This window comes from Panulirus ornatus, chromosome 58 (assembly GCF_036320965.1).
Source record: "Panulirus ornatus isolate Po-2019 chromosome 58, ASM3632096v1, whole genome shotgun sequence".
Taxonomy (NCBI): Eukaryota; Metazoa; Arthropoda; class Malacostraca; order Decapoda; family Palinuridae; genus Panulirus; species Panulirus ornatus.
This window is the reverse complement of record NC_092281.1, coordinates 18099847-18123904: the sequence shown is the minus strand read 5'-3', so window position 1 is coordinate 18123904 and position 24058 is coordinate 18099847. Positions and strand designations below refer to the sequence as shown.

The window sequence follows — 24058 nt, the reverse complement described above, 5'->3', positions numbered from 1 at the left end:
AACCTTGTTTGTGTTGGTCAGGAAGGTCCGTGTGTTGCATGACTAAGGTACCGAGTAAGCGAGGCTTCCGGGTAAGGCAACACTGGAGGCTTCCAGATATGGTAACACTGGAAGCTTCCAGGTACGGCAACACTGGAGACAGTAAATGCATCATCCACTTTATAGACTTGCTCTTGACTTCGGTCGTTTTGAGTAAGCTTCATATGGTTCGAAACTCAAAGTCCTGCCATAGTGAAGAACCCGACCGTTCATTGAGGTAGCCTCTTCTCCAACGTATAACCTCATCTAACAGCTTGATGGAACGTAATACAGCAGCCACTGATGAGTCTAAGGGAGTTGATCATCCCAGACTGTTGCTCTGTTATCCTCGTGTGTTATCACACAAGCGGTAATTAGCCTACCTCCCTCCCACACCCCCCCCTTAACCCTGAAGGTGAAGAACCACCGACTTTGCCGGAGGGCGCTGTCAACTACAGACTCGTCAGCAGACGTGGACGAGATCACAGAGAAAGATAAGACCATCACAGGGACCACCTCCTGGACTTTTAAATAGATGTGGCTTGTATATGTCCGCGACGGAGCCCACACAAGAGCTCTTCCCATATGGACAGTGACAGGAGGAGTGGGTAGGTAGGTGAGTGGGTGGGTATCCTTACATTAAACCACCTTCCCTTTGACATGCACGCTCCGCTGGGTCCTGCATTGTTCCTCAGCGAGTGGTAGCGTGTGTCCCGTCCATTGTGGCGTACATCCTGCTGGCCCAATGTCTGCTGTTCATCCCGACCAACCCGTAGCTAAATGGTTCCTGGATGACCGATGGTAATCGGACCAACCGAGTGTCATTCGATCGCGCACCTGACGTCACGACACATTTTCCTAATAAGAGTATAATGGGAGTCGGCAATTTTACTTTCGCTCGCGGTTTTAATTTCTTTCTCCCTTACCGAGAGGCTGTGTTCTCGCCGCTGCTTAATGAGAAAAGTGTTTTAATTTTCCTTCACTCTCCCCTCACCTTCGCTCCTCCTCTTCCTTCTCCTCCTCCCAAATTACTTCTGCTTTTCACTTGTGTCTCTCACTCATTCCTGACTGTCTCCTGCCTCTCACTCACTCACTCACTCCCCCTCTGCTCCCTGCACCCTTATTTCCTCATGCCTCAAGTTCCACCTCCTTGTGCTCTCCCACACATCCCCTGCCACCGACCCGAGTTCTCCTGACGTTTTCAAGTCCATAATAAGATAAAACATAACAACCAAAGATAATAATAATGATAATAATTTCTTTTCACACTTGTTCGCTGTTTCCCGCGTAACGAGGTAGCGTTAGAAACAGAAGACCAGCCTCATAAGTTCAGAGCCACAGTGGTTTAACATTCATGGGCCGCCGACCGGGGGTAAAACCCGTGTAGGTTTCAATCCTGGTCGTGGCAGTCAATCCACAGTTCCACCCACCTGTTCATCTTCCCCTTGGGGACTGCTGCTTGATAAATTGGTACCTGCCTTTGGTAAAAGGTCCCGGGTTCGAATCCTTCCTGTTGGAGGGCATTATATATAATATATATATATATATATATATATATATATATATATATATATATATATATATATATATATATATATATATATATGCATACATATAAAATGTATCCTACACTGTCATCTTGGCTTCCGAGGTACTGGGTCTACTCCAGGCCGAAGAAACAAGTAATAATATTAAAATATGCAGCAACGAGGTTGTTAAGTACGACGTGTCTGACTGTATCATATGTTATCGTACGTTTGGCAGGGAGGCGGCGCATGTAATTGTCTATAATATGTAGTAACTGGCAACTCGGCATCCATGAACGCTGCCAGTTATACCATATACCACCACCTTTTGAAATTAAAAGAATTTATGAATGAAAACGGTAAATATATAGTCTTTCTTACTTTAGAATTTTATATTCATATGTATCAGTTCCTCTGCACAACGTGTCGTATTCAGCTTCGCTTTTGAGCTGTCGTCTCGCGCGAGATCTTGGACGTTTCCATAACCCCGTGTGTGCCACTTGCTGATTTGTTTACCAGTTTTGCATTGACTAGGTGCAACACGTGGCCACGGCCTCCGCCAGTTAGGAAACCGGAAGAGCCAGCTGGTCGCCTCACCGCGTGAAGGCCTTCCGTGTGTTGATTGTAGAAGTGGGAGAGATGGTGAGAGTAATTTTTTTTTTTTTTTTTTTTTTTTTTTTTTTTTACGATTTCACGAAAAATCATAACTCAGTCTTTTGTTTTTAGAACGCGGTATGTGTCAAGAATGACCAAACAGGCCATCAAGAGTATATATATATATATATATATATATATATATATATATATATATATATATATGTGTGTGTGTGTGTGTGTGTGTAAAATTCTCCCCAGAGTTATCTGTTCATAACCATTTGTTCTCTGGTTGTTAAGGGTCATTTCGGTAGGTCCCGTAACTATAAGACGTTGCCAACCATATCATTAACAGAAGTTGCCTGGCAACCTCGCACCATCTCAAAACACACCTTCACACACACACACACACACACACACACAAAGGGTTGTTGTATACACTCATCATCTACACTAACAAGAGTCACTTCCACACACCACGTCAACACCTGCCGTACGTACACCCTCACCCGCCTACCTCATACAATCCCGAGGGAGAGGAAGTCTATACGTGCTGGAGGGAGGGAAAGTGTGACCTAAAGAGTGACACACACACACACACACACACACACACGTAATTGAAATAGACAGATAAACACGCCGATCAGTTGGCACAGACTGATTGGACGAGCATACCCTAAAGCATTCATGAATAGCCATGTAAAAGAAAATAAGAGAAAGAAAACGTGACAAAAATGAATAAAGAAAACGCAGAGAGAGAGAGAGAGAGAGGAAGGGGGTTTGGGGAGCGAGTCGGCCGTGTGTGTACAGTGCGGGTTGGAATTTCGTAGGAATTTAAATGAAAATGAAAGTCAGATCATCCCTGTCAGCTGGTGACAGTACCGCCTGTCTGCCTATGGACCCCTTACCTCCAGGTGGTGTTTTCCACAGTGTTCTGCCACGTGTGGTGGTGATGTCAAGCACGGTTATGGTGTGAGGTGGTGACGTCAAAGCACGGTACTGGTGTGAGGTGGTGATGTCAAGCACGGTTCTGGTGTGAGGTGGTGATGTCAAGCACGGTTCTGGTGTGAGGTGGTGATGTCAAGCACGGTTCTGGTGTGAGGTGGTGATGTCAAGCACGGTTCTGGTGTGAGGTGGTGATGTCAAGCACGGTTCTGGTGTGAGGTGGTGATGTCAAGCACGGTTCTGGTGTGAGGTGGTGATGTCAAGCACGGTTCTGGTGTGAGGTGGTGATGTCAAGCACGGTTCTGGTGTGAGGTGGTGATGTCAAGCACGGTTCTGGTGTGAGGTGGTGATGTCAAAGCACGGTTCTGGTGTGAGGTGGTGATGTCAAGCACGGTTCTGGTGTGAGGTGGTGATGTCAAGCACGGTTCTGGTGTGAGGTGGTGATGTCAAGCACGGTTCTGGTGTGAGGTGGTGATGTCAAGCACGGTTCTGGTGTGAGGTGGTGATGTCAAGCACGGTTCTGGTGTGAGGTGGTGATGTCAAGCATGGTTCTGGGGTGGTGATGTCAAGCATGGTTCTGGTGTGAGGTGGTGATGTCAAGCATGGTTCTGGTGTGTGGTGGTGATGTCAAGCACGGTTCTGGTGTGAGGTGGTGATGTCAAGCACGGTGCAGGATAGATATGATGTCAGATATCATACAGATGGACGGTAATGATGTCAGACAACGCGGTACTGGGATACAAGCGTTGATGTCACTATAATTAGGGAGATCACTGTCTTAGTGTGGTGTGGTCCTATCTATACCTTTCCTATAAGTTTTATACAGTTCACACGAACTGTTCCTCTCCTCGTAAAGCATGAGGAACCAAGATGATGATGTCTGATGGTGACAATGATAACATGGAGAGTGACTATGATACAGAAAGAGCAATATAGCTATATGGTATAGATATAGGACTCATATATAGACGTGTGTACCAAGAAGGCCTGATATGGGCAACACCTGTTATGTCACAAGACCTGTGTTGTCACAACACCTGTGATACCACACTTGTGGTACCACAACAGATGTTAGGTCACACAAGGGGTTTCAAACCAGATGTGCTGTCACACATTTGGCTGCACAACAGATGTTACACATGGGTTGCCACAACACCTGTCACACTGTGTGTTGGCTCAACCCCTGGCACTGGTACCACAATACAGAGGTGGGTGCAGGTACTTACACATTGGTTCACCGAGGACCCAGGTCTCCGGGCGCGAGTGTAGCTCAGTGAGGGCAGTCGGGAGAGACACCAGCAGCACCAGCAGGTCCGCGGCTGCCAGGTTCACCAGCAGGAGGTTGGTCGAGGAGCGCAGGTCGCGAGTCCTCATCACCACCACGGGCACCAGCACGTTGCCGCTCACGCCCACCACCATGAGCGTCACCAGGACGCCCGTCCACACGCCCACCACCCAGTCCGGGAAGAGCTGTACCTCCACGCCCAAAGCGGATGACCTGCCCCGCCGGCCACAGGGTCTTGTTGCCCAGTGTAGTGAAGTTCTCCACCAGGGAGAAGTTCCCTCCCTCCTCAACCACCAGGGAGGAGTTACCCAGCTCGCCCCACCCATCGTCTTCTCCCTCCAAGCCCGTCCCGGGCGGGCGGCCGGTGTGGGCGGACTGGTAGGCTAGGGTAGGCGTGGCTGGTGTAGGGTGGGCTGCTGGCTGGCCCCAGGTAGGGGTCACGGCCGAGGTCATCCTTGGGGTTGCGCCACACGTCACTTGAGGTGGACTGGAAGGGCCACGACGCACTCGACGGACACAAACAACACACTTCACTTGTTAATCATCGCTACACACACACACTTGGGCGCCACTTTTCCCCAACATGTGATGAAGGTGGTAACTCACTTCGCTGCTGATCACAAGGTCGACACTTCACTCTCCTGACCGGTTGCAAACGCAAGGTTAAAAAAAAAGGGCGACCCAAGATGACCTCAGGTCACGAGGATCACTTGGTATCACACTGAGGTTGGTTACTGACCTGACCATCCGTGCAGGTCAGGGGTTGTTACTGACCCTAGCTACCAGTACAGGTCAGGTGTTGTTACTGATCCTAACTACCAGTACAGGTCAAGGGTTGTTACTGACCCTAGCTACCAGTACAGGTCAAGGGCTGTTACTGACCCTAGCTACCAGTACAGGTCAAGGGCTGTTACTGACCCTAGCTACCAGTACAGGTCAGGGGTTGTTACTGACCTTAGCCACTAGTACAGGTCAGCAGTTCTTGGTTAAAACTCACTTCGAGAGAGGATCAAATGATTACACTTCACTGTCTTGAATAAAACAATTTAGTTTCCTTTTTTAACATCACATTTTCCTTCTTACGGTATACGCGAGTTGTGACGGGCATACGTCAGTCGTGCTTGTAAATCAGCCTCTGAAAATAGATATAGAGACAACATTAAGACCACTCACGTCATTGTCTCTATATCCATTGTTCACTGATGTGTGAGTTCGTAGACCCTCGTCGTCTGCCTGTAGTACACCAGTGGGTGACGGAGGCAGTATGGGTGAAGTTGTTGTTATTCACGGTGTTTCAATAGCATTTAATTCTCTCTACGACACGATCTTCACGTTCATTAATCTACTCGAGACGCGTTTGTATGGTGTTGAATCTCCCGATATGGAATCACAGGGGAAAATGTAGGGTTAGATTAATACACAATCGACCCTCACGTAACTCCTAGCCAAGGAGGTTTCGCAAACCCAGCTATACCAAACCCAACCCCTAAAAAATATTTAAGACACCATCGTAACAACTTCATTTACTCTTCCCAGGCAGCGTTCGGGGGGAGAAGGACGAAGACGAATTAATTGCCTAAAGATTTTTTAAAAGATCTAGCTTTGACTGTCGAACTTCTCTCATTAACTCTTTAAGATCCGGATTAGATTGAAGAACTTCTTCGCTCAGCTGTAACCCGGACTTATAAGGCATATAAACAAAGGCCTTTGTCTTCTGGGGATTTTCTTGTTAATAGATGTGTACTCATCATCCTTGGAAGTGCTCGACCCTTGAATAATGAATTTAGATGTTTCTTAGAACTCGTCCTCACAAACTCTTACCTTACGTGGAAAGAAAGAAACATTCTGTTCCTCAATTTGGTTTTTGACGCCACAGCTTCAACTAATGCTGTAGGATCGTTCATTTGCCGGCTGGCCGTTCCGACAGTTAACTAGCCGTTCACTTGATTGCATCAGGGAGGAATGTGAAAGTAAATCAGGCATTTGTTGATGACGTTGGTTGAGCCTCTACCAAATTGCAGCCCAGCAAGTCATCCAGCCACTCCGCCCACAGCCCCAAAGCGGCTTGGCCAGCAAGAGGCGGAGGTGCACCTGGCCATACATAACACCATCATAACCAAATGCAGAGAGCTAATACGAGTGTATCCCAGCCCCGTGGTAGCTGACAGTCTTAAAGTTAGCCCCCTGAGCACGGTACGATGGTACTTATCTTGGGTGCGATGGTACGACCCATGGGCACAGTGGCCTAGCTGGTGTTTTTTTATTTGTATTCCCTCCTTCAGGGTCAGGTCAAAAGGTCGTGCCATCATACACCCCCCCTAAGGTCAGACCGTTGTGCTCAAGAGTTTAATATACAAAAACTGTATCAAGATTTTTGACGACGAGAGCTTGTGAATGTTATTAATGTTTACCTTCTTAGGTCTGCTCATACGAGTTACAACATATAACTTTATAAAGGGTAATGTTCTCATGTCCAAGAACTCTGAAAACTCTAAATTTTCCATCCTTTATTTTGAGCTTTTTTCTACTTTAAGTTCAAAGTTTGGCCACGATGATGGCTTCGTCTGTAAATAAGGCCTAAATAAGGTAAAAAAAAAAAAAAAATAGTAATCCAAACGAAATATATAAGGTATGTGCAGTGAACAGTAGTAATTAAGACGAGTACAGAGAACAAAATAGCTTTGATCTGCCAAGGAATTATGAGCAGAATACAGAACTAGTTTTTTTTTTTTGTACAAGTAACAGTTGATTAAGAACTTTGGTCTCGCCCGCTACACATCGGCTGTCCACATATCAACACCAGATATGCTGCCGGGTTTTGTAAGGGACGTGTTGATATATTGTCTCCCTGGTGTACTACCATGCTAGATTTGTGTCTTACACTATGTTTTATACATCTGCATTGGGATAAAATCGACATCAACATATAATACGAACCTTACCGATCGCGTGAACATTCAGTGGTATATTTTTTTTTTATACTTTGTCGCTGTCTCCCGCGTTTGCGAGGTAGCGCAGGGGTATATATATATATATATATATATATATATATATATATATATATATATATATGGGAGCGGGGGGCTGGAAATCCTCCCCTCTCGGTTTTTTTAATTTTCCAAAAGAAGGAACAGAGAAGGGGTCCAGTGAGAATATTCCCTCAAAGGTCCAGTCCTCTGTTCTTGACGCTACCTCGCTAACGCGGGAAATGGTGAATAGTATGAAAGAAATATATATATATATATATATATATATATATATATATATATATATATATATATATATACGTGTGTGTGTGTGTATTACCGCGTTGCAAGACAGTCATGATGAAGGAAGGTTTGCATGTGGCACCAGCAGCGTCTTACGAATCTTTGTCATTTAAGTAAGTACGTAATTACTCCCTCCGCTGATTAGTTCATCAGGTCGGTTAATGTGGGCCGTGCACCTGAACATGATCACCCTTCCTGACACTCAAGCTGAGTTGTTCAAGCTGGTTAAGTCTGTCACAGCTTGTCGGTGCCTCACACACACACACACACACACACACACACACACACACACTCACACAGACACACACACATCCACACACACACACACACACACACACACACACACACACACACTCACACACACACACACACACACACACACACTCACACACACACACATCCACACACACACACACATCCACACACACATCCACACACACACACACACATCCACACACACACACACATCCACACACACACACACACACACACATCCATCCTACGTCGGAACCCCCAGAAGCATACGCTTCATCAGTGGAATGAAAAAAAAAAATGTTTAATAAGCTTACGCCCATTATGATCCTCGCTACACCGAGGCCCCTTCTGTAATGTGATCAGTCAAATCGTAGTAGAGTAAATATGGATCACTGGATCATTCCTAGTTGAAAGATACTGAACGATATGCCATCTTTTTTTTTTTAATGACCCAGAGGCCCGTCACTACCCATCCCCCACCCCTCCCCCCTCCACCCATTTTCTCCTCCCCCTAACTACCCCCCTCCACCCATTTTCTCCTCCCCCTAACTACCCCCCTCCACCCATTTTCTCCTCCCACAACAACCCCCCTCCACCCATTTTCTCCTCCCCACAACTACCCCCCTCCACCCATTTTCTCCTCCCCACAACTACCCCCTCCACCCATTTTCTCCTCCCCCTAACTACCCCCCTCCACCCATTTTCTCCTCCCCCTAACTACCCCCCTCCACCCATTTTCTCCTCCCCTAACTACCCCCCCTCCACCCATTTTCTCCTCCCCCAACTACCCCCCCTCCACCCATTTTCTCCTCCCGAACTACTCCCCCTCCACCCATTTTCTCCTCCCACAACTACCCCCCCTCCACCCATTTTCTCCTCCCACAACTACCCCCCTCCACCCATTTTCTCCTCCCCCAACTACTCCCCCTCCACCCATTTTCTCCTCCCCACAACTACCCCCCTCCACCCATTTTCTCCCCCCCACAACTACCCCCTCCACCCATTTTCTCCTCCCCCTAACTACCCCCCTCCACCCATTTTCTCCTCCCCACAACTACCCCCTCCACCCATTTTCTCCTCCCCCTAACTACCCCCCTCCACCCATTTTCTCCTCCCCACAACTACTCCCCCTCCACCCATTTTCTCCCCCCCACAACTACCCCCCTCCACCCATTTTCTCCTCCCCCACCATGGATGACCCTTTATCCTTCAGCTTGGAGGAGTGAGGGGAGAGCAACCAACTTCTCTGTGAGAATTATGGCCACAGATTCTCTCTGGAGAACAGGGCGGGCATGCGTGTCTGGCTAACTGGGGCCTCGTTACTTCTGACTTCGAAATAACGGCCGAGCAAGACATTATCTTGCTGCTGATGGGGGGTTCCTACCTCCGGGTATTGATCGTTAAGTTGAAATTCCTGCATCTTAGTATATTTCTCTCTCCTCTATTACCGTTGTTGAAGATTATTTTTTTTTTTTCAGTCATTTCCGCGAAGTGTATCACGTGAATATTTATTTACCCGGTTTCGACAGTGAGTTCTTAAGAAACCATTAATCTGTATATTTCATTTATAAAGAAACCATTAATCTGTATATTCTATTTATAAAGAAACCATTAATCTATATTCCATTTATAAAAAAACATTAATATGTATATCCCATTTATAAAGAAACCATTAATGTCTATTTCATTTATAAAGAAACCATTAATCTGTATATTCCATTTATAAAGAAACCATTAATCTGTATTCCATTTATAAAACATTAATATGTATATTCCATTTATAAAGAAACCATTAATCTGTATTCCATTTATAAAACATTAATATGTATATTCCATTTATAAAGAAACCATTAATCTATATATTTCATTTATAAAGAAACCATTAATCTGTATTCCATTTATAAAACATTAATATGTATATTCCATTTATAAAGAAACCATTAATCTGTATTCCATTTATAAAACATTAATATGTATATTCCATTTATAAAGAAACCATTAATCTATATATTTCATTTATAAAGAAACCATTAATCTGTATATTCCATTTATAAAGAAACCATTAATCTATATTCCATTTATAAAAAAACATTAATATGTATATTCCATTTATAAAGAAACCATTAATCTATATATTCCATTTATAAAGAAACCATTAATCTGTATATTCCATTTATAAAGAAACCATTAATCTATATATTCCATTTATAAAGAAACCATTAATCTATATATTCCATTTATAAAGAAACCATTAATCTGTATATTCCATTTATAAAGAAACCATTAATCTATATATTCCATTTATAAAGAAACCATTAATCTGTATATTCCATTTATAAAGTAACCATTAATCTGTATATTCCATTTATAAAGAAACCATTAATCTGTATTCCATTTATAAAACATTAATATGTATATTCCATTTATAAAGAAACCATTAATGTCTATTTCATTTATAAAGAAACCATTAATTTGTATATTCCATTTGTAAAGTATCATTCATCTGTATATTCCATTTGTAAAGTATCATTCATCTGTATATTCCATTTATAGAGGAAAAATATGGCTGTATTTTTTTTCTGGTGGTGGTGGCGGTGGTGGGGAGCAACTCACAAACTTCATAACGTACCGAAGTGAAATTCCGCGACCTTGTAGATTTCCACGTTAGCACGGCCTACGAGGAGTTTCGCAAAGTTGGCGCCGAAAAAAAAGAAAAAAAATATGCCGAGATTACGGGGAAGTCAAAGAGTTATTTCTTTCTTATCTCCCGCAGTTGGTTGAGAAGTATTGGAGGTCTGCAGGGTCGAGGTGAGGAGGCTGTTCACATCTGAGGTAAACCATCCTCCTCCTCTTTCTCCTCCTCCTCCTCCTCCTCTTCCTCCTCCTCCAGATTATGGCATTTATGAGATCTTTCCCCTGACTGACCTGCTTCTCTCTCTCTCTCTCTCTCTCTCTCTCTCTCTCTCTCTCTCTCTCTCTCTCTCTCTCTCTCTCTCTCTCTCTCTCTCTCTCTCAATGCCCCTGTGAGTCACGGCGATTACTTATTATTAGCCTCTGAAGCCGTGATTATTAACCCCTTTTCAGACCTTCGGCCAGATAGATGTTTTCTGTGACCCACACACACACACACACAGAAGCCGCGCGAACATCAAAAAGATACGATCGACTTGAGATCTACAGATGTATCATTGTGAGAAATCCGCTTGAACCCGATTCGCAGATGTTCGTTCCTTTAAAGACTGCAAATATGTATAGACATATATATGTCCACTGATCCAGATCTCTATCCCAGGAGTTATAGTTCCCAGTGATGAACACAGAATCAGGGTCTTCCTTCTCCTCATTATGTATGTGTTTTCATTCAGCGTGGCAAGTTCTCTGTGCTGAATGGATTGACATCATGCCAGAGGAGGCGAGTGTCTCGTACACATTGGAGATATTATTATTATTATTATTATTATTATTATTATTATTATTATTATTACAACCCCATGACCACCTTCATGGTTTACCTCGGACGCTTCACATTCCCTGTTCTAGCCCTTGACAGCACGTCGACCCCTGTATATCATATCGTTCCAATTCATTTTGCTATCCCGTGCGCGTCTTTCACCCTCATGCATGTTCAGGCCCCGATCGCTCAAAACTTTTGAATTCCATCCCTCCATCTCCAGTATATATATATATATATATATATATATATATATATATATATATATATATATATATATATATATATACTGCACGTGTGTGTGTATGTATGTTTGTGTGTGTGTGTGTGTCTGTATTTGCATGTATAATTCAGTATTACCAATTTTCTCATGTTCTTTATTTAAACCTGTTGATGTATTCAGGCGACACCCGCTGTTGTGGACACTCTCTAAATATATTCTTGACGAAACTTTTGGGTGGAAAAACTCGAACGTGTCTTGCCATACAGAAACTCCACTTTATTGACCTATATAATTCCCCAATAAAAAAAAAAAGAAAAGAGAGAGAGAAAGAATATATAGCGTCGGAGTGTTCCTCTGCTTTCATGAATTATTTCATTTTCCTCGAAAGTTTAGAACTTATCTCATAATGGTTTGGTGTAATGGGATTATACCACATGGAATAATTGTTAATCACCAGCGCCTTCGAGCTAGCCTGTGTCAACTGGGGCGAGTATCAGCAATAACTCCACCAGTGCCCTTGTAAGTGGAATTGTTTGGAGAAATGTAGGTTTGTGTGTGTGTGTGCTAGGCTACGCAGGGGACCCGGGTTCGATCCTGGCTGTTGGAGGTTTGTATGTTGTATGGAAGTGCGCGTTCCTATGCACTATATATATATATATATATATATATATATATATATATATATATATATCCCTGGGGATAGGGGGAGAAAGAATTCTTCCCCCGTATTCCCTGAGTATCTTAGAAGGCGATTAAAAGGGGAGGGAGCGGGGGGCTGGAAATCCTTCCCTCTCATTTTTAATTTTCCAAAAGAAGGAAAAAAGAAGAGGGCCAAGTGAGGATATTCCCTCTAAGGCTCAGTCCTCTGTTCTTAACGCTACCTCGCTAACACGGGAAATGGCGAATATATTTATATATATATATATATATATATATATATATATATATATATATATATATATATATATATATATTTTTTTTTTTTTCATACTATTCGCCATTTCCCGCGTTTGCGAGGTAGCGTTAAGAACAGAGGACTGGGCCTTAGAGGGAAAATCCTCACCTCGCCCCCTTCTCTGTTCCTTCTTTTGGAAAATTAATATATATATATATATATATATATATATATATATATATATATATATATATATATATATATACATTTGGACCTATTACACCACATCTGGCAATGTGGAAACCCCTGAGGCAGAAGTCTGGAGCCAACACCCGGGACTATATTCTCCACGTCGAGGGGGAGTTACGTTTCTTTTATGATCAATTGTGGGGGAAAATATTGGGCCCACCTGACGCCTGTGTGGCTCCATGATGTGGTCCTCCTGCACCTCGGAAGTCATGAGAGACAGACATGATGTGGCTGACCTCATTGTGATGTTGAGTTTATATTCCCGTAACATGTCATCGTTAGGGTGACATATTTACATTCACTTGAGGATTGAGTAAAGATTCCAAGTGTTCATCCTGGAAGAAGAAGAAGGAGAAGGAGACTTATCTCGTGTTCATCATGGAAGAAGAAGAAGAAGAAGGAGACTTATCTCGTGTTCATCCTGGAAGAAGAAGGAGACTTATCTCGTGTTCATCCTGGAAGAAGAAGACTTATCTGTCTCTTTTTTTTTCCCAGTTACAGACAGACGTCCTCACCGAGACAAGGCTATAAATGAAGTATAGATGAAAGCCACACACCCCCTTAAGAGATGGACAAGCAAGTATAGAAAACAGACATTACGTACGTACCAAATTTCCTTCACGACATAGGAAAAGTTAGAACTTATCGTTTATACAGTTTTGGGGGGAAACGTAGATGTAAGACGTATTTTGAGTATGATTTGTGATGGCTCGTCGGCTGTGATGAAATTTCATGAACGTTTTCAGTTTTCGTCATTAGTTTATGCTTAACAGGACCCGTGAAAACGTGAACACGACAATACAACCTTCCATGACGGCAGTACGACCCCTGAATGCGATTGTACGACCCTTGAACACAATAGTACGACCCTAAACAACAATAGTTACGATCTTGAGCACGACAATAAGACTCTTGAACTGAACAGTACGACCTTTGAAAGCGATAGTTATACCTCTTGTGCACGACAGTACGACCCTTTTGCACGACAGGACGACTCTTGTGCACGAAACTACGACCCTCGAACATGGGTGTAAGACTCTAATCCTGGTACGTTTGGGTACGATGGAACAGTCTTTGACCTGATCCGTAAGGGTCAGGTCAGAAGCCAGTCTGCCGCAGTTGAGGATAAGAAGGACATATACCTGAGGTAAGGTATATGAGGGTAAGAAGGACATATACCTGAGGTAAGGTACTGATATCTCTAAAGTTCACAACATACAAACACGACAGCAAACAAACAAACAACCACCTATATACTCCATGTTAACTAACAATGAAAACACGTAACTCCGTTGCGACACAACGTAAGTTGAAGCAGTAGCACAAGTACCAGTAACAGGAGCAGTAACACCAGAGATGATAAGATCCCTAACTGTGTGGTCAGGTTAAAGCAACAGACCGGAACACTAAGAGAATGGGAGACATAGCTCCATGTTGTGGCTGCTGTTCTGTGGAGAGGCAGGTAGAAAACACACACACACACACACACACACACACACACAACGGGCCTCCATAGTGTAGTGGTTAGCTTTAATGACCATGGTTCAGCACGGGCTGGCCCCGTCGGGGCTTGTCGACAAATGGGTACTTGGCTTAGGCTCTGGTGTGTGTGTGTGTGCATACATATAGATAAAGACATGGTACACATATACACAAGCATGAGAGACGTTGGCAGCATGAGTGTAGCACACTCTCTCCCATAATACACACACAGTATTAACCACACACACACACACACACACACACACACACTAGGTGCTGGCATTCAGCAGTTAGAAAGGACACACCTGCTGGTAACTAGACTCCAAGTGGTACATTGACAGTGGTATGCGAGGCTCAAAGTAAGAGAGAGAGAGAGAGAGAGAGAGAGAGAGAGAGAGAGAGAGAGAGAGAGAGAGAGAGAGAGAGAGAGAGATTGCTGACAACCAGAACGAATAACGTTAATTGAACACAATATCCCATCACTTACTAATAGAATTATAATCCCTTCTTTACCCTCTGTTTAAAAGTAATTTGATTCTACAGTTTATATATATATATATATATATATATATATATATATATATATATATATATATATATATAGATTAAGAAGGCATACCGTTGGCAACTCGATCCATTTTTTTTTCTTTTTTTTTATAACCTCACAGAAACGTGGTTCCTCCTCCTCCTCCTCCTCCTCCTCCAAGCCCATCGTCTCGTCCTACGCCTGACGTAGGGAGGAAGGGATTTGTATTAACACACACACACACACACACACACACACACACACACCCCGCCCCCGGAACTCTGTAGACCACAAGTATTCTACGAGTTAGAGATCCTGTAGATGTTGTCAAAACTCATGATGTTTTTCTTGTATTCTTTACAAAATATATCAGAGCTTTCGAGTATTGTATTTTCTGAGAACATTATATATATTTTTTTTTCGTTATGATGAAACTGAAATGATTTTTTTTTTCCAGTATTGTATTTTATGTGAACATTGTTTTTTTCGTTATGATAAACCTGACATGATTTTTTTCGAGTATTGTATTTTATGTGAACATTGTTGTTGTTGTTTTTTTTTTCGTTATGATAAACCTGACAAGATTTTTTTTTTCGTAAGTCTATTTATCAGATGATGCCAACGGGATGTGGCCAAGTCCTGCCTCAACCCTTCTCTGTAAAGCTTTATCAACATTATCTACGTCTTATCTACCAGATATCTACGATGTTAGGAGACAAGGGTTTCCTCTTATGTTTACTTTGCGTTACTTAGCGTTACCTTAAGTCTTTCTAAACGCTCCTTAATTCACATTTTGCACACGCAGCTCAACAGCGTTGTTCTCCGCGCGTTTGGTAGATATACGGCAGCTCTGTGTGTCTCCCGCATCTGCTAGATAAAAGCAGTTCATATCACACACACTTGGTAGTTAGGTTGCGTACACATTCATTACCCCCTCGCATAACGGTAATTTATATATAACAGCTGTGTTTCCCAAGTGGTAAGTAAATGCGCTTGACTGTTTTCTCCCTTATCTTCAAGCGGTATCGGGTGTTTTATCCTCACACAGAACACGTCTGGTATCGGGTGATCGTTCCTCACACACAACGTCCGGTATCGGGTGGTCTATCCTCACACAGAACACGTCTGGTATCGGGTGTTCTCTCTTCACAGAGAACATGTCAGGTATCGGCTGTTCTCTCTTCACACAGAACATGTCTGGTATAGGGTGTTCTTTCCTCACACAACACGTCTGGTATCGGGTGTTCTCTCCTCACACAGAACACGTCTAGTATCGGGTGTTCTCTCCTCACACAGAACATGTCAGGTATTGGGTGTTCTCTCCTCACACACAACACGTCTAGTATCGGGTGTTCTCTCCTGACACAGAACACGTCTTAGGACATCTGAATCGTCTCGCTCAGGTCCAGGGCAAAGGTAAAATGAATAGAATATGAGTAATGAAGAGAAAGCGATACTGAGAGATATAGAGAGATAAATGGAGAGAGAGAGAGAGAGAGAGAGAGAGAGAATTACCCCAGAGAGAGAAAAATATAATTTTCCCACACTTCACCCGTGTCACCGTCCTATTCTGCTCTCCATCCTCACACTGACCCGCTTATTTCAACCCTCTCCTCTCGCTCCCGGCACTTCCACAACATCACTTTACCGCTAATAACCCAACAATATCAATAACATTGAAATATAACATCGGATGAAAAATGGAATCCAGTTAACCTCATTCATTTTACATTACGATTGATATTTTTTTTTTCCCCTAATAGCCTTTGCCGACCCGTGTAATGATTATCATTTATATATCTTTTTTTTTTTCCTAGCTGGAAAGACAAAAGTGTATGAATTACGGTCACATCTGCTGTCATGCATACTAGCCTTTGACCAACAGCCTCGTCATACTGCAATTAAAATTTTTTTCGGCCATGATGCTTAATATTGGGTAGATTTTTACATATTTTGATCGTCATTGTTATAACTGTTGTTAATGATTTGGTGGTAAACCTTCGTTGTATCAGAACATTGATTTGGTGAGGTTGTCGTATGGTTTATGTGTGTGTGTGTGTGTGTGTGTGTATGTACACCTCTGCCTCTCTGTATAATGGTGGATGAATTCCTGTATGATGGACGTATGTCTTCACTGTAGGTGTTTCTGTATGTTCATCTTGGAACCGTTGAGAGATTCCAACCCTTGTCTTGTAGGTGTGAAGATGATGTGATCACAGTAATGCCTCGTATAACTCTGTTCTTCTCCATAACTTAACTATTCCAGGGGAAAAAAAAATAACGGTCAGTCCTCGAGAGGTCGGTTTCCACACACAATCCGTGGGAAGCAGCTATCAAACCCGTCCCCCAGATCCGAGCTATAGAGACCGCGACATACGCAGACGACTCACGAAACCAGTGGCCAAAATAATACCTAAAGAAGAGAGAGAGAGCAACATCATGGAGTACAGAAGAGAGAGAGAGAGAGAGAGAGAGACGACGCTAGGAAAATTCAGTCAGACGGGAATCTCTTTTGATTCCACTCGGGGTCGATAAAGATGCGGAGGAAGAGCCATCCCAGAGGTGTGAGCTGCAGTGTCCCATCCTTGGGCTTAGAATATAACCTCCCAGTAGACATGAGATATTGCTCACGAGGAAAAAAAAAAACACTACAGCGACCGTACAACACTCCTAGCTTTGGCGAAGCATAATTTGTGACGTTGGTTATGTGGGGCTATGCCAGACAGAGTGGAGGATGTGGTTATGATCATGTTTGTGTTATTTACGGGGGTTGTATTGTGGTGTTTCGAATGTCATCGGAGGAAAACGACTTTTTCGTAGAGATGTAGGGCGTAATTACGTTGTATTAGTAGTGACTTTTGATTATGTTATTGCTTTCCCTATTGTATGGGACATTACCGCTGAGGTACGTAATGAAGGAGGAAGGGGAAGGAGGAGGAGGTATGGTATGGTAGTTGGGAAGGAACTTGTGGTCTGGGGGATAGAAAAACACCTGTGGGTTTGGTGGTTGGAGCTTCTGTTGTTGGGGAGAGTGAGATGGAGCGACCGCTATTGTCGGGAGAGGTAGGTAGAGCTTTTGTTGGTGGAGTGAGAGAGAGAGAGAGAGTGAGAGTTCTTGCGGGGTGAGAGAGTAAGAGCTGTAGGGTATGGGGAGAGAGTGAGAGGTTGTGCTTTCGGTGCATGGGAGAGCAAGCGGTACAGTTTTTTTGGCGAGAGACGACAGAGAGAGAGAAAAGAAGAAGGATGAGAGAGAGAGAGAGAGAGAGAGAGAGAGAGAGAGAGAGAGAGAGAGAGAGAGAGAGAGAGAATGTGGGTGAGCGCGGGCCGGCGGCACACGACGGAGTTAATAAGCCAGGCAGGTTACGCTGTAGAATGACGCTGGTGATAACCCAGAGAAACCCCCTCCCCTTCATAACCTTTGATATCAAGTTGGTCTGGCCTTTGACCTAACCATTGAAGGTCAGAGGCCATGACCATATATACCCAAGGGTCGAAGATTCGTCTTGAAGGATCGTATGTATACCCGCCGTGCTCAAAGATCGTATCGTCGTAACTCAAAGGAAGGAAGTTGATTTTTACGATACCATTTACGATATCCAGGGACACAAATAGCAAAAAGAAAATGATAGAAAATATATAAGATGTTCAACTTCAAAGGAATGTATTGTCTTTGAATATAAATATATATATATATATATATATATATATATATATATATATATATATATATATATAGAGAGAGAGAGAGAGAGAGAGAGAGAGAGAGAGAGAGAGAGGTCAGAATCAGGAACATCCAATCCCCACAGCCTTCGATACACCAGTAATGGACCAGCCATGTAATGGCGCCCTGAAACAATGGTGTGTTCAGGGCAATAGTTTCAGGAGGAGTGAGGGGGGGAGATGGGTTTTTTGAGGGGTTGGGTTGGGGAGGGTAATAGAGGGGTAGGGAGGAGATAGGCCCAGGTCATGAACACAATGGAATTTTTGGATCTATTGTCAGGACTGGAAATTGGCGTAATGGTTAGGTTAGGATGATAATAATGGAGGCCGCAGTTCGCTCTCCTGAACTTTGCTTCTCTCATTCTCTCATGCGTCACGTCTCTTGTGTACTTACGGGTCATAAAAGATATAAGACAGAGCCTCCGGTTGGTGGTTTGTACATATTTTTTTTTTTTCCATAATTACAGTCGACTTATTGTCACCCACTGACCATCCCTGGTAGTTCTCAGGGAGAACAGACATCCTCAGTCATGCGTGTACCATGACGCAAGTCGACAGGAATTTCTGCTTTCGCGTTTCCCGAGTTATACAGGTGAAAACTGAACTTGGGTTGGAGCAGGTGATATTTAATATAACGGGATGAAAACATTGCAGTCCATATCCCTGTTTAGCAAACAAGTGTCTTTAAATCATGCTATGAAATGAATAATTAATCTATGAAATGGTATACAACATGCAACATTACTAAGCAGAAAGTTTCTCTCAGCAGCCAAACGGCGTGAAAGTTTAACACTCTTCACACAAACTCGATCAGGGAAGCACTGAGGCTTGGCCGACAAGAGTTTCCTTTATATAAGACCGCCATTTCTGCGTTACCAGTTTGTTGAATTTTTACTTCAATATACATCAGTCAAATGTACACTAAAATAATTGCTTAATCGGGTGCTCTGTTTATTGATTTGACAGAAGGATTTATCTTATATACAATTTGTATGTATTTTATACAAGAAAAAAATATGTATTTGTTCGAGTTGCCAGTTAGGCGTGAGCTACCACGACTTCAGCCACTCGCGGACCAATGAGGGTGCTCCGTGGTCACATTCTTCCCGCCAATGGGCGACGCGATGTTTCGTGCGTCACGACAAGCAGTGCATTTCTGCTTAAACTAAATATATTGCCTCATGCCAGGTTTTATAAGTTTGAGTTTATTGTTGCGGTTCACAGAAAATTATAGAGGACAAGGACTAAAGGAAGGGTATAATGATCTCACAGGAAATGACCCATGAAGATATTTTTTTTCGTTACCCTACCAACATCCAGGGTTATTCTCAAGTAGTCTTGTGTGTGTGTGTTACGGTTTTTTTCAATGATACGTGCTTTCTCTTGTCAGTGATGAATAACCATAAAGGATGCTTCATCTCGCACTGCCTTAAACACTGGAGAATATTTACGGTAAACAATTCATTGTACTTATGTTGAAATACAAATGTTAAAAGATGAACGCTGATTTTGAGAGGGACAACCTTCTGCTGAAAATGGAGAGAGAAAAAAAAAGATTAGGTGCTGCCTTTTATAGCTTAAGTGAGAGTTACTTTTGTTATACCTGAACGAGCGTCTACTAAGCTGCTTTTGCTGCGTTCGGTTACTGTTAGTAGTTTTCTGAGGTGCTTCGACAGATTTTTAAATGGGGGACGTACATCAGTTAGAATTGTAATCATGATCACCCGATGTGTTTCATTTTCACTGGTCGGAAGAATTATGCGAGAAACGTAATGAAATATAGAATAGTAACCAAGAAAACAGAGTGAATATCTTCTTACGAGAAACGTAATGAAATATATAATAGTAACGAAGAAAAGAGTGAATATCTACTTACGAGAAACGTAATGAAATATAGAATAGTAACAGAGAAAACAAAGTAAATATCTACTTACGAATTAATAACGACTAGATTTTCCCATAAGGCAAAGGCTAGTATGTGGCTCTTACTGGATATATATATATATATATATATATATATATATATATATATATATATATATATATATATATATATATATATATATATTGCTTTTATAATACTGCTCTCCGTTTATAAAAGGTTGCCGCCATACGCATTACATAACTGTCAGTCTTATTTTAGTCTAGAACTGTTGAACCGTTGTCGTGTCTTGTGTGCTTTTAAATATTTCTTCGTTCATATTTTTCATTTATTCTTTCTTAACAGTGAGATGTTATTTTTTTTTTTTTTCTTTTAGGGCTCTTACATGTCGTTCGGTTCCATTATGATCGATTCCACGGAATTATTATAGATATCTTTATCGTCCATACTATGTGGAGTTTTAATGCACATATCTTACATTCCTTTAAAGGTGTTTCGAGTTCATAAACTTCCATATATCTTTCTTAATTTTCCAGGTCTGTATAGCTGAAGCTCTTTCGACCTTCCAATATATTGTAGGTGTTTCATTCCCTCACTTTTGCTACAAAAGTATTCCTAAACACTCTACATATATCAATTTTCAACTCGTTGACAATCATCGTGTTTATGTCACTCGTAGTGAAAGTTATCATTAACACCTTTTATAACTTGACTTGTAAATGTTTTGTCAATATGATAACAAAGTTCCCGTTTTCGTTTATGATTGTCTTTCTCACTTTTCTTCATTGTCACTGTCGCTTCTAGTCGGGGCCTTGCAAGGCGTCATCTCTGTTTTGTTGATCTAAGCTTTAAATATCGTTATTGTAAACATTATAGAGACTAATATCTTTCCATCTAGCAGATGTCTGTCTCAAAACACAGTTTAGTTTCGCACTGATTTGAATTATGTGTTTTATTAGATACTTTTGGGTCAGTTTACCCTCAGCTTATCTGATACGTTACGCTTTCCTACTCTGTCTTAACAGAGATGATACTGTAACGCTTGGAGGCCTTAGTAAATTACTGCTTTGAATGAGACAATATATCGCAGAAGAGGGAATGGAATTAGTTGCGTACGTTATCATTATGAAGAATGTGTATTTGATAGGCTAAACTGGTCCTGTGATGGTAAAAACTCTCAAACGTACTTTTGATATATATATATATATATATATATATATATATATATATTCCTATGAGTCCACGGGGAAAAGGAAACACGAAAATTCCCAAGTGCACTTTCGTGTAATAATCACATCATCAGGGGAGATACAAGAGAGAAATATAAGTCAGTTGATGTACATCGAGGAGACGAAGCTTCGTTTCCTCGATGTATATCAACTGACTGTTATATTTCTCTCTTGTATCTCCCCTGATGATGTGATTATTACACGAAAGTGCACTTGGGAACTTTTCGTGTTTCATTTTCCCCGTGGACTCAGGAATATCTTGATCACGCGCAAAATTGTGATCCTTCCCAATATATATATATATATATATATATATATATATATATATATATATATATATATATATATATATATATATATATACATGTGTGTGTGTGTAAAATTGTAATTCCTATAATTGCTTGGCTTAGACACTGCAGTATCGGTTCTAAATATGTTGAGGATGACCAATTCATTTCCTGTCCAGATGTGCACACGGGCCGAGCGCCTCACCTGCCGTGTGGTTGGCCGAGTGTCTAACGATTTGTAAACAGAGGCACTTGTCCTCCCTCCCTACCCTGACGTCACAGTCGACACTCCCTCCCTGATGACATGAGGTGTGGAGACTTGAGTTCCGGAGCCACAGGCTGACCCCCAGGTCTCCTAGGCCCAGGTTTTCTAAGGCCACAGTTTCTGAAATCAAGGTGTCGTGAGTTTTGGTTTCGAAAGTTGTCCTGGGGACAGTGTGTGTCCAAGCCGAGGTTTCTAAACTTAGTGACTGTCTCTTTTAACAGCTGCCGGCGCTGTGGGAGGTGGGGTGGTGGGGGGGGGGGAGAGACCCCGCGACCTCCTGGGTCAAGGTGTGCCGGATCTGCCAGGTCAGAGGTCAACTATCAGTAGTCCTACTCGCCTTTGTGGGACCCCAGTCACCTCTCTCACCCCCCCCCCCCCCCCGCTGGTACCACAGCGTGTGTGTCTCTCTCTCTCTCTCTCTCTCTCTCTCTCTCTCTCTCTCTCTCTCTCTCTCTCTCTCTCTCTCTCTCTCTCTTCTCTCTCGATCCATTGTATACCGTCTCATGCCCAGAATGACACAGACCACAGACAGAACCGTCGTGTGACTCAATGCTGGAGACGTTACTCGCTCTTTATCATCATAATTTACAGCAGGTGGGAGGGAAGGAGGAGACAAACGGGCTGGTGTCTCAACGAGTTCCCGAGATGAAGAAGCGGCTGTGAGGAGAGAGAGAGAGAGAGAGAGAGAGAGAGAGAGAGAGAGAGAGAGAGAGAGAGAGAGAGAGAGAGAGAGAGATTCTTATAAGTATGATTTAAAGCTGTTGAGTGGAGGTAGTGTGGGTGACCATTGACCTCGACGGTGTGGTACTGAAGTATGTTGAGGGAGTGGGTGGGGGTGAGAGTTGGGTACAGGTTGTGTGTGTATAAGGTGTTGCAGCTGTGTGTGTGTGTGTGTGTGTGTGTGTAAATATCCACGGGGGTGTGTTACTCGGGAGGTGGGTGTCAGTGTGTGTGTGTGTATTCGTGTCTGGTGATGAACCTGTGTATGTATGTTGTTAGAATTGCACGCACACACACACACACACACACACACACACAGCGATGACGTAGACAGTGGACAGATGTTGGGATAAAGTACTAGAGTGAATAACGTGAAATTAAGCAAGAAACTTGTTTGGAAAAAAAAATGTAAACAAGGTCCTCATACTACACGAGTGTGGTGGGTGAATGAAACACACTGAATGACGTGATTAATGAGGACAGTATAAAGAATTTTTTTGAAATGATACATTGGATGGTCGTCAATAATTTTCAAGAGCTGTGACCCCTGGAATATATATATATATATATATATATATATATATATATATATATATATATATATATATATTTATATATATATATATATATATATATATATATAAGTAAGAGCTTTGGGCAAGACGAAAACCCCTCTTCGTTTCCACTGCAAACAGTACATCCACTCCACCCTAAACTGTGCCTCACCTGCCTGGTCATATATAGCCCTTCAAAAGCTCACGTAACAAAGCCACTAACCACACCAAACAAACCACTCACACGAAGGTTCGATCGATCGTATCTGGGCAACCAACAAAAAAATATTCAACACCTGCACAGCGAGGCAGAAATTCCTGCCATTACAATCCCACCTCAACATATCCGGGTCCCGGATCCGTACGACTGCACCAGACCTCTCCCACGGAAAAAAAAACCAGATCCGTGCAATCGTGCCACACACCTCTCCCCCACGGAAAACCACCCATCCTCAAGGGAAAATAGATTTACCTCGACCTCACACTTCAAGCAACCAACACTCGCAAATCTCCCCTTCCCACAACGTAGACAAAACATTTCCACACTGTTATGACTTGACAAGGCACTAAAAAGCCTCCTTCCCTCCCTCCTTCTCAACTCAGACTTGAACTCCACCTCCACCTGATCACGAAAACCTGCTCTCTTATGAAACTGAATTTCCCAGGGTTGTACGAGTTACTCT

The 24058-nt window shown here is 42.7% G+C and overlaps 1 pseudogene; it reads right to left on the bottom strand.

Moving 5' to 3' along the window:
* Nucleotides 1-19261, bottom strand: part of LOC139766598 (growth hormone secretagogue receptor type 1-like) — a 211893-nt pseudogene extending 192632 nt beyond the window's left edge.
* Nucleotides 19262-24058: the final 4797 nt, after the last annotated feature.